This window comes from Macaca nemestrina, chromosome 9 (assembly GCF_043159975.1).
Source record: "Macaca nemestrina isolate mMacNem1 chromosome 9, mMacNem.hap1, whole genome shotgun sequence".
NCBI lineage: Eukaryota > Metazoa > Chordata > Mammalia > Primates > Cercopithecidae > Macaca > Macaca nemestrina.
Window position 1 is genome coordinate 55,803,780 of NC_092133.1, and position 9,898 is coordinate 55,813,677.

Genomic DNA, 9,898 nt, shown 5'->3' on the forward strand with positions numbered 1-9,898 from the left:
ATTCTATTAATTCCAATTTATTCTCTCACACTCTAACAGACAAATGGTCAGAAAATAGTAAAAGTGGATAAATCATTCTCTCTTATGCTTATAGAGCTTTTGTTTAAAAGGACAAAGTTTCAAATGTTAAAAGTGACCTTAAAGATACACTATATTGTATTTTTACTTGCAATTCTCCAGAATATCATTTCATATTTTCCTGCCTTTATCTTTCATCATATTATCTGGCTCAAATGACTTTTAATTTAGGGGAAATGGGGAAGATAAATACATGGTATTGTTTTGTTTTGTTTTTTAGAGACATGGTCTTACTCTCTCGTCCAGGCTGGAGTGCAGTGGCATGATCGCGGTTCACTTCACCCTTGAACTCCAGGGCTCAAGGGATCCTTCACCTTAGCCTCCTGAGTAACTGGGACTACAAGCATGCACCACAACACCCAGATAATTCAAAAAAATTTTTTGTAGGGACTTGGTCTTGCCATCTTGCCCAGGCTGATCTCAAACACCTGGGCTCAAGCGATCCTCCCTTCTCAGCGTCCCAAAGTGTTGGGATTATAGGCATGAGCCACCGTGCCCAGCCTGGTTAAGTATTGTTATCTTCACTTTGCAGATGAGGACACTGGGGTTCCGAAAGGTTGAGTTACTTCCCGAGTCACTCGATGGGTCAGTGATGGAGTGGGATTCCGAGCCTGATCTGGCTGATTGTTAAGCCTGTGCTCTTCCCAATCTACTTTAGAAAAATGATTCAAGGCTGGGGAGAGCTAACAATGAGGACTGACTTCTTACACTAATTTAAAGCTTCACAAGAAACCCAAGAAGTAGGTTCTACTAGTATCACCTACCTTTTGCCAATAATGAAAATAAACTAGAGAGAAGCTGAATAATTTGCCCTCAATCACATAGTGAGAGGTGAAGTTGAGGTTTGAATCTTGGTGACCAGGCCACAAAGAACCCTGCTCTGAACTGTCACCCTAAATTCTCATGAAAGTGGGAATCAGAAACATAAAATTATACCGAATGTGCATATTCTTATGTATAAGGAAAATTAAGGCCTCGTGAGGTTAAGAGAGGTGCCTAAAGTTGGAGGGCACCAAAGTGGCTGATTCAGAGGCAGACACAGGCAGTGTGAGTCCAGGGTCCACATATAACGTAGGACCTCCAGCTGTGCTTACCGAGCTCTATACCAGACTCCAGCAGAGTGCTTGGCACATAGCAGGTTCTCAAAAGTGCACTGAAGGAGAGGAAGAGAAAATTTCTGCATGTGTCCAGTACACTTTAAAGCCATGTCCCACATTTTAAATCCACCCATAGAATCATATGTGTTACAAATTCAGTTTACATGACCTACAGTGTTATCATTAAGGAAGAAAGGTTTACTACCAAAGGCAGAGTATGGAGTTCAAATGTACCAATGGATCCAATTCCTTCTTGTGAAAATACAAGTAGAGTAGATGAATACTATATAAAATAATTTAACAATTTAAATATTTAATATTAATAATTTAATATAATAACCAAAGCTCACATTTTAAAGAAGTGACTATGTACAGTGTATTAGGGTCTGGGCAGGAAACAGGATTCATCCCAGATAGTTAAAGAAATCTTCGGCCGGGCGCGGTGGCTCAAGCCTGTAATCCCAGCACTTAGGGAGGCCGAGACGGGCGGATCACAAGGTCCGGAGATCGAGACCGTCCTGGATAACACGGTGAAACCCTGTCTCTACTAAAAAATACAAAAAACTAGCCGGGCGAGGTGGCTGGCACCTGTAGTCCCAGCTACTCGGGAGGCTGAGGCAGGAGAATGGCGTAAACCCGGGAGGTGGAGCTTGCAGTGAGCTGAGATCCGGCCACTGCACTCCAGCCTGGGTGACAGAGCGAGACTCCGTCTCAAAAAAAAAAAGAAATCTTAAGGGAAGGCCGGGTGCAGTGGCTCAAGCCTGTAATCCCAGGAACTTTGGGAGGCCGAGACAGGCGGATCACGAGGTCAGGAGTTCGAGACCATCCTGGCTAACACGGTGAAACCCCGTCTCTACTAAAAAATACAAAAAGCTAGCCAGGCGAGGTGGCTGGCGCCTGTAGTCCCAGCTACTCGGGAGGCTGAGGCAGGAGAATGGCGTAAACCCAGGAGGCGGAGCTTGCAATGAGCTGAGATCCGGCCACCGCACTCCAGCCTAGGCGACAGGGCAAGACTCTGTCTAAAAAAAAAAAAAAAAAGAAAGAAATCTTAAGGGAAAAACACTTTATAGCAATGTGGGCAGAGTCAAAAGAACAAACAGGAGGCACCCAAAGATGAGGGACAGTGGGAAGCCTTTACTGCTCCTGGGGCTTCAGTGACAAAGGGAAGACCTAGTGTGCCCATGGCCTGGGCTAGCAGTACCTGAAGGGGGCTGGAATTGGGAAGGAAGGTAGTTTATTCCCAGAGACAAGGCATCAAAATGGGAGTAGAGCCAATACCCTCACCTTTCTCTCTGCTCTCAGATCTCATAGTGGTGCCTACCCTTGGCCAAGCCCAAGCAGAAGGCAGGCATTGAGGGAGCCTGGGGAATGCTGCCCATAAGAGTTCAGCCTCCCAGGAACAGAGAGTCAAAGAGGGGCAGAAATTGGATTGGGATGGGGGAGGAGGTGGTAAATGAAGAATGACTAGAACCACCAGGCACTGTGCTAAGTACTTTACTTATATTATTTTATTTTCATAATGACAAACTTATGAGGTAGGTACAATTTATTCCATCCAAAAAATGAAAAAATAGAGGTATGGAGATTAAACCGAGGCTGTTTGACTCTGGATTCTGTGCTCTCAACCGCTACTATTTAACCAAGCTGTATTAAAAATAACATTTTCATCTGGATGTGGTGGCCCATGCCTGTAGTCCCAGCTACTTGGGAAGCTGAGGCAGGAAAACTGCTGAAGCTCAGAAGTTTGAGTCCAGCCTGGTCAACATAGTCAGACCCCCAACTCTAAAAATAAATAAGTAAATAAATTTATTTATTTATTTATTTATTTTATTTATTTTTTTTGAGATGGAGTCTCGCTCTATACCCCAGGCTGGAGTGCAGTGGCCGGATCTCCACTCACTGCAAGCTCCGCCCCCTGGGTTCACGCCATTCTCCTGCCTCAGCCTCCCCAGTAGCTGGGACTACAGGTGCCCGCCACCACGCCCGGCTAATTTTTTGTATTTTTAGTAGAGACGGGGTTTCACTGTGTTAGCCAGGATGGTCTTGATCTCCTGACCTTGTGATCCACCCGCCTTGGCCTCCCAAAGTGCTGGGATTACAGGCGTGAGCCACCGTGCCCGGCCCGTAAATAAATTTAAATGATATTTTATAACTACTTACCTAATTAGAAACTACTTAGCTAGTAACATACATGCTCTGTGTTTGTCACATAACTGTATCATTGTCATCACTCCTATTTTAATAAATTTGCCCTAATTTCATCAGCAATTCTCCTATAGTCAGTCTCATAAATTTTATGTTGATTCTATTATCTTAAACCTTCTATCTTTTTCTTCAGTTCTGGAGATGTGCCGTATTTTGTTATCTACAACATAAATTCCCATGTATGAAATACAAAATATACTGTCATTTTATTTATTCATTCATCAAATAATTCTTGTAGCCCGGGCATGGTGGCTCACACCTGTAATCCCAGCTACTCAAGAGGCTGAGGCATGAGAATCGCTTGAACCTGGGAGGCGGAGTTTGAAGTGAGCAAGGATCGTGTCACTGCACTCCAGCCTGGGCCACAGAGTGAGACCCTGTCTCAAAAAATAAAAATAAACAATAAATCTTGTTTATCTTATGCCAGGCATCATATAAAACAAAGGAGGTTGCAATCTAGGAAACAAGACTGACAGTAATTATCAGAATGGGCAAACCACCCCAATCAGGGAACTAGTACTATGTTAAAGAAACAGTCCGAGGCACTGCTTGGCTTGAGAAGGAGGCATTCCAAGACACAGAGGAGAGCATCTGCAGAATCTTCATGGCATGAAAGACTCCCATGGTATGCTAGGGAATTACAATGGATTATTACAAATGATTAAAAGTCAGAGTATTTGTGGGAAGGGGAAGGTAAACAAGCATAAGGCTTTTGAATGCAGTTAACAGTTCCCATCTCTTGGCAGGATAGCATAAATTGGAGAACTTTGAAGGACCCAGGTTCATTTAGAGATCTCGTTGGTAGGGACTATGTATTCTCATGAGGAAATTAATGAGCTCCATCCTTGCAGAGTTTTATTCAAAATTCAAAGTCCCAGAAGAAAGTGTGACTGGCCTGGTTTGGGCCATGTAACCATCTCTAAGCTAGGAGAAGACAGGGCACTTTGAGAGTACTCACTGGGGGAGTGATACTTCTCCAAAAACAAACTGGGATGCTGACTAGCCAAAAAACAACAAGTGTTCTCTACAGTGGTTTAGACCATGGAAGTTCTCATCTCCACATGAAGACTATCCGGCAAAGGAGAACCATTGAAACATTCTAAACAGAGGAATGACATTGTTGAATTTGTGTTTCAAGGTGATCACTCTTAGAAACCATGTTGGAGGATACACTGACTGGGAAGGAGACTAGTTAGAAGGCTGATTTAATAGCTGAGGCAAAAGATAGGAAAACTTAAAATCTATAAAATTATAAAATGATATAGGGACCAATTCGAAAGATTGAGAAGTACCACACAACTGGTAGTGGTTGTGATTAGTAAAGATAAAGGTCTAAGATAGTTTCTGTATTTCCAATTAGAATAATAAGAACAAAGAATTGCTAGAAAGTGAGGGAAGTGTGCCTCACATTGCAGGATCCTCTAGAATAGTTCCAATTTCAAATATGATATCTAATCATTCCAATAACAAAAATTTCATGAAACTCCAGCATTATTGAATCTAAAATACATCTTCAAGATTTCTTTTGCAACTGGCAATAGTACAAAATTATTTTGTCAAACTCAGTTTCTTGATTTGTGGCTTGGAAAATATAACCATAGATCACTGAAGAGATGCAACAGAAACAAAAAATAGAAAACCTATGAGATACCAGTATATTGAGGAATGGTGTCTGGTAAAGCAAGTGCTAAAGTTTCACTGGAAATAGGACTGTCCTAACCAAGAAGAATCAGAAACTGATGATTAGGCTAAAGAGGTCTTAGGGAAAAAAAGACAATATCTTTTGGCAGTAAGAAGCTAACGTCTGTCAAACTCCAGGGGTAGAGCTGGCTCAGATAGAAGCATGACAATAGCTCCTTTAACCTCAACCAAATCTATCACTGTGGATTTAGATTAAAAGTCATTATGTTTCCAAATCTACAGAGAGGTATGGTCCATGGTACAAATACTTGAATCCATCACAAAGACTCTGGTACCTACCAATCTAAGGCTGAATTGATCGTCAACATCATGCACAGTGATAATTATGGGCATTTCCTTTTATTGAATCTGGTCATTCAGACATCTTTGGAGGCACAAAGAAGCTGCTACTGGGTGTTTTAATTCCTAGGGTATTTTTTGTCTTGATTATTTCTCTTAGTCACATGTGGTCATGAATGCTCTTTTTTTGGCATTCTTTTTTTTTATTTTTTATACTTTAAGTTATAGGGTGCATGTGCACAACGTGCAGGTTTGTTACATATATATACATCTGCCATGTTGGTGTGCTGCACCCACTAACTCGTCATTTACATTAGGTATATCTCCTAATGCTATCCCTCCCCCCTCTCCCCACCTCACGACAGGGCCCAGTGTGTGATGTTCCCCATCCTGTGTCCAGGTGTTCTCATTTTTCAATTCCCACCTATAAGTGAGAACATTCAATGTTTGGTTTTCTGTCTTTGCGATAGTTTGCTGGGAATGATGGTTTCCAGCTTCATCCATGTCCCCACAGAGGACATGAACTCATCTTTTTTATGGCTGTGTAGTATTCCATGGTGTATATGTGCCACATTTTCTTAATTCAGTCTATCGTTGATAGACATTTGGGTTGGTTCCAAGTCTTTGCTATTGTTAATAGTGCCGCAATAAACATATATGTGCATGTGTCTTTCTAGCAGCATGATTTATAATCCTCTGGGTATATACCTAGTAATGGGATGGCTAGGTCAAATGGTATTTCTAGTTCTAGATCCTTGAGGAATCGCCACACTGTCTTCCACAATGTTTGAACTAGTTTACAGTCCCACCAACAGTGTAAAAGTCTTCCTATTTCTCCACATCCTCTCCAGCGCCTGTTGTTTCCTGACTTTTTAATGCTCGCCATTCTAACTGGTGTGAGATGGTATCTCATTGTGGTTTTGATTTGCATTTCTCTGATGGCCAGTGATGATGAGCATTTTTTTCTTGTGTCTGTTGGCTGCATAAATGTCTTCTTCTGAGAAGTGTCTGTTCATATTCTTTGCCCACTTTTTGATGGAGTGGTTTGTTTTTTTCTTGTAAATTTGTTAAAGTTCTTTGTAGATTCTGGATATTAGCCCTTTGTCGGATGGGTAGTTTGCAAAAATTGTCTCCCATTCTGTAGGTTGCCTGTTCACTCTGATGGTAGTTTCTTTTGCTGTGCAGAAGCTCTTTAGTTTAATTATATCCCATTTGTCAATTTTGGCTTTTGTTGCCATTGCTTTTGGTATTTTAGTCATGAAGACCTTGCCCATGCCTATGTCCTGAATGGTATTGCCTAGGTTTTCTTCTAGGGTTTTTACGGTTTTAGGTCTAACATTTAAGTCTTTAATCCATCTTGAATTAATTTTTGTATAAGGTGTAAGGTAGAGATCTAGTTTCAGCTTTCTACATATGGCTAGCCAATTTTCCCAGCACCATTGATTAAATAGGGAATCCTTTCCCCATTTCTTGTTTTTGTCAGGTTTGTCAAAGGTCAGATGGTAGTAGATGTGTGGTATTTTTTCTGAGGGTTCTGTTCTGTTTCATTGGTCTATATCTCTGTTTTGGTACCAGTACCATGCTGTTGTGGTTACTGTAGACTTGCAGTATAGTTTGAAGTCAGGTAGTGTGATGCCTCCAGCTTTGTTCTTTGGCTTAGGATTGTCTTGGCAATGCGGGGTCTTTTTTGGTTCCATATGAATTTTGAAGTAGTTTTTTCCAATTCTGTGAAGAAAGTCATTGATAGCTTGATGGGAATGAATGGGGATGACATTGAATCCATGAATTACCCTGGGCAGTATGGCCATTTTCACGATATTGACACTTCCTATCCATGAGCATGAATGTTCTTCCATTTGTTTGTGTCCTCTTTTATTTCATTGAGCAGTGGTTTGTAGTTCTCCTTGAAGAGGTCCTTCACATCCCTTGTAAGTTGGATTCCTAGGTATTTTATTCTCTTTGAAGCAATTGTGAATGCGAGTTCGCTCAAGATTTGGCTCTCTGTTTGTCTGTTATTGGTGTATAGGAATGCTTGTGATTTTTGCACATTGATTTTGTATCCTGCGACTTTGCTGAAGTTGCTTATCAACTTAAGGAGATTTTGGGCTGAGACGATGGGGTTTTCAATGACAATGATGTCATCTGCAAACAGGGACAATTTGACTTCCTCTTTTCCTAATTGAATACCCTTTATTTCTTTCTCCTGCCTGATTGCCCTGTCCAGAACTTCTAATACTATGTTGAATAGCAGTGGTGAGAGAGGGCATCCCTGTCTTGTGCCAGTTTTCAAAGGGAATGCTTCCAGTTTTTGCCCATTCAGTATGATATTGACTGTGGGTTTGTCATAAATAGCTCTTATTATTTTGAGATACGTCCCATCAATACCTAATTTACTGAGAGTTTTCAGCATGAAGACTGTTGAATTTTGTCAAAGGCCTTTTCTGCATCTATTGAGATAATCATGTGGTTTTTGTCTTTGAATGCTTTTTTTGAGACTGCTGAATCTGAACCTGAGTCTTAGGAAAAGGGCCCTGGAGATTAGCAGGTGCAACCTCATATTTAATGTAGGATTTAATCTTCTAATTTTTCAGATGAAGAAACCTCAAGAGGTTAAAAGAAGCAGAGAGCATATAGGACCATATAGGACAAGAGCACAGATCCTGAAGCCTAAACTACCTATTAGCTTCTTAATCTTGATGAGGGTCCTTGTCTTCTTTGTGCCTATTTCATCATCTGTAAAACAGGGAAAATAATACCTACCTCAAATGGTAGTTGTGAAGATTCACGAATTAAACCAGAAAAAGTGTTCAGAACAGCCTAACACATAGTAAGTAAGTTCTATATGAGTACTTGTTTTCATAAGTATACCAAAGAATCCTATGGCAAGTAAGGTTCTGAACCTACCTGTACTAAAGTTAAAAGAAGAAAATTCTATGCAGTGACAAATTTACAATGACTACAAATGGATTTCATATGCACTATCCTTTTCTCTCCATTACACAACTGGCATCTGAGTTATTCAAATTAATCCAAGAAGTTTCTGTTGTGACAAGCAGGTATGGTAACCAGTTCAGAGAATCAAAGTCCAGAGACCAAAGTAGTCTGAAACGTGGCCTTTTGATGTGAATTTAAATAGAATTAAATCACTCCTCAGGCATCACCCTCCTTCCACATCACATCAATATTCCTATAACTCGGGTACATCTTCTGTCAACTGTGGTCTTAACGAAGTAAAGGATTGAATTCTGCCTTTGATATAATTCTTGGAAAGGCTGCTAGTTCAACTTTTCTTTGGCCGGTCAAGATTGTTTTTCAACAGGTTCTCTAGCCAATAATGTTATAATATATACCAAATAAATTAAGACATGAACATTGCTGTGAGGTGGAAAAATAAATACCTAATGGAACTCCTGTGGTGCTGACAACTACAATTTGCAGAAAGTTTGACTTACCAAGTATGGCCCAAATGGCTTATTTTATAAAAAGAAATATGTAGCTAATGAATACCCAAAGCAAAACACTCAATATACAAGGAGCTTGCTTGTGGAACATTAGCTATGATAATTATTTGTAGTACACAGTGTTCCTTCAACCCTGCAGTAATAAAGTAACCTCCTAAAGTATAAAATAGCAATGAAAATATTCATCACTGCACACATGCCTGGCATAGAGTAGGTACCCAATGATTTAGTAGGTAAATAAATTTAATGACTGCCAATTAAAAAGTATCTCATGTTAACTTGGCTCTTCATTACTTGACCTAAGGCATTTGAAGAAAATGTGAGGAATTTCTTATGTAATTAACTATTTAATATGTAATGGGTAATAAGGAACCCCAATAATAAGGTATATTGTTACTAGATGGCATAAAAAATAAATTTAAAGAAAATAAATGAAAGTTTTAAAACTCAAACCTCTTAGTTTAGTTTGAGTTTTAAAACTTCCATTTATTTTCCTTAAATTTCTTAATTTCATAATCTGCTTATTTAACATTTCAAAGGCTGAGAATTATCAGGTGTCAAAAATGTGCTTCCCGTCCTAGAGATTAGGAGAAAATCTTTTCAAAAACTATAAAAGTGGGGCAGCCACTTCACAAAATAGCCTGGCAGTTCCTCAAAAGGTTAAAGATAGAGTCACCAGATGAGCCAAAATTTTCACTCCTGGGTATATAACCAAGAAAAATGAAAACATGCCCTCACAAAGACTTGTGCATGAATGTTCATAGCAGCATTATTCACATGAGCCAAAAAGTGGAAACAGCACAAATACCCATCAGCTGATGAACAAATAAAGAAAATGTGGTATATCCATACAATGGAATATTATTCTGCTGTAAAAAGTACTTGTAAATGTCACAATTTATAAGTACAAAAGTACTTATAAATGCTAAGTGGAAAGAAGCCAGATAAGGAAAGGCTACATGTTATATATTCCATTTATATGAACATTGCAGAATTAGGTGAATTTAGAGGCAGATAGAAGATTACTGGTTGCCAAGGGCTGGGGAGGGGGACCTGCTTGGGGAAAATGGGGAGAAG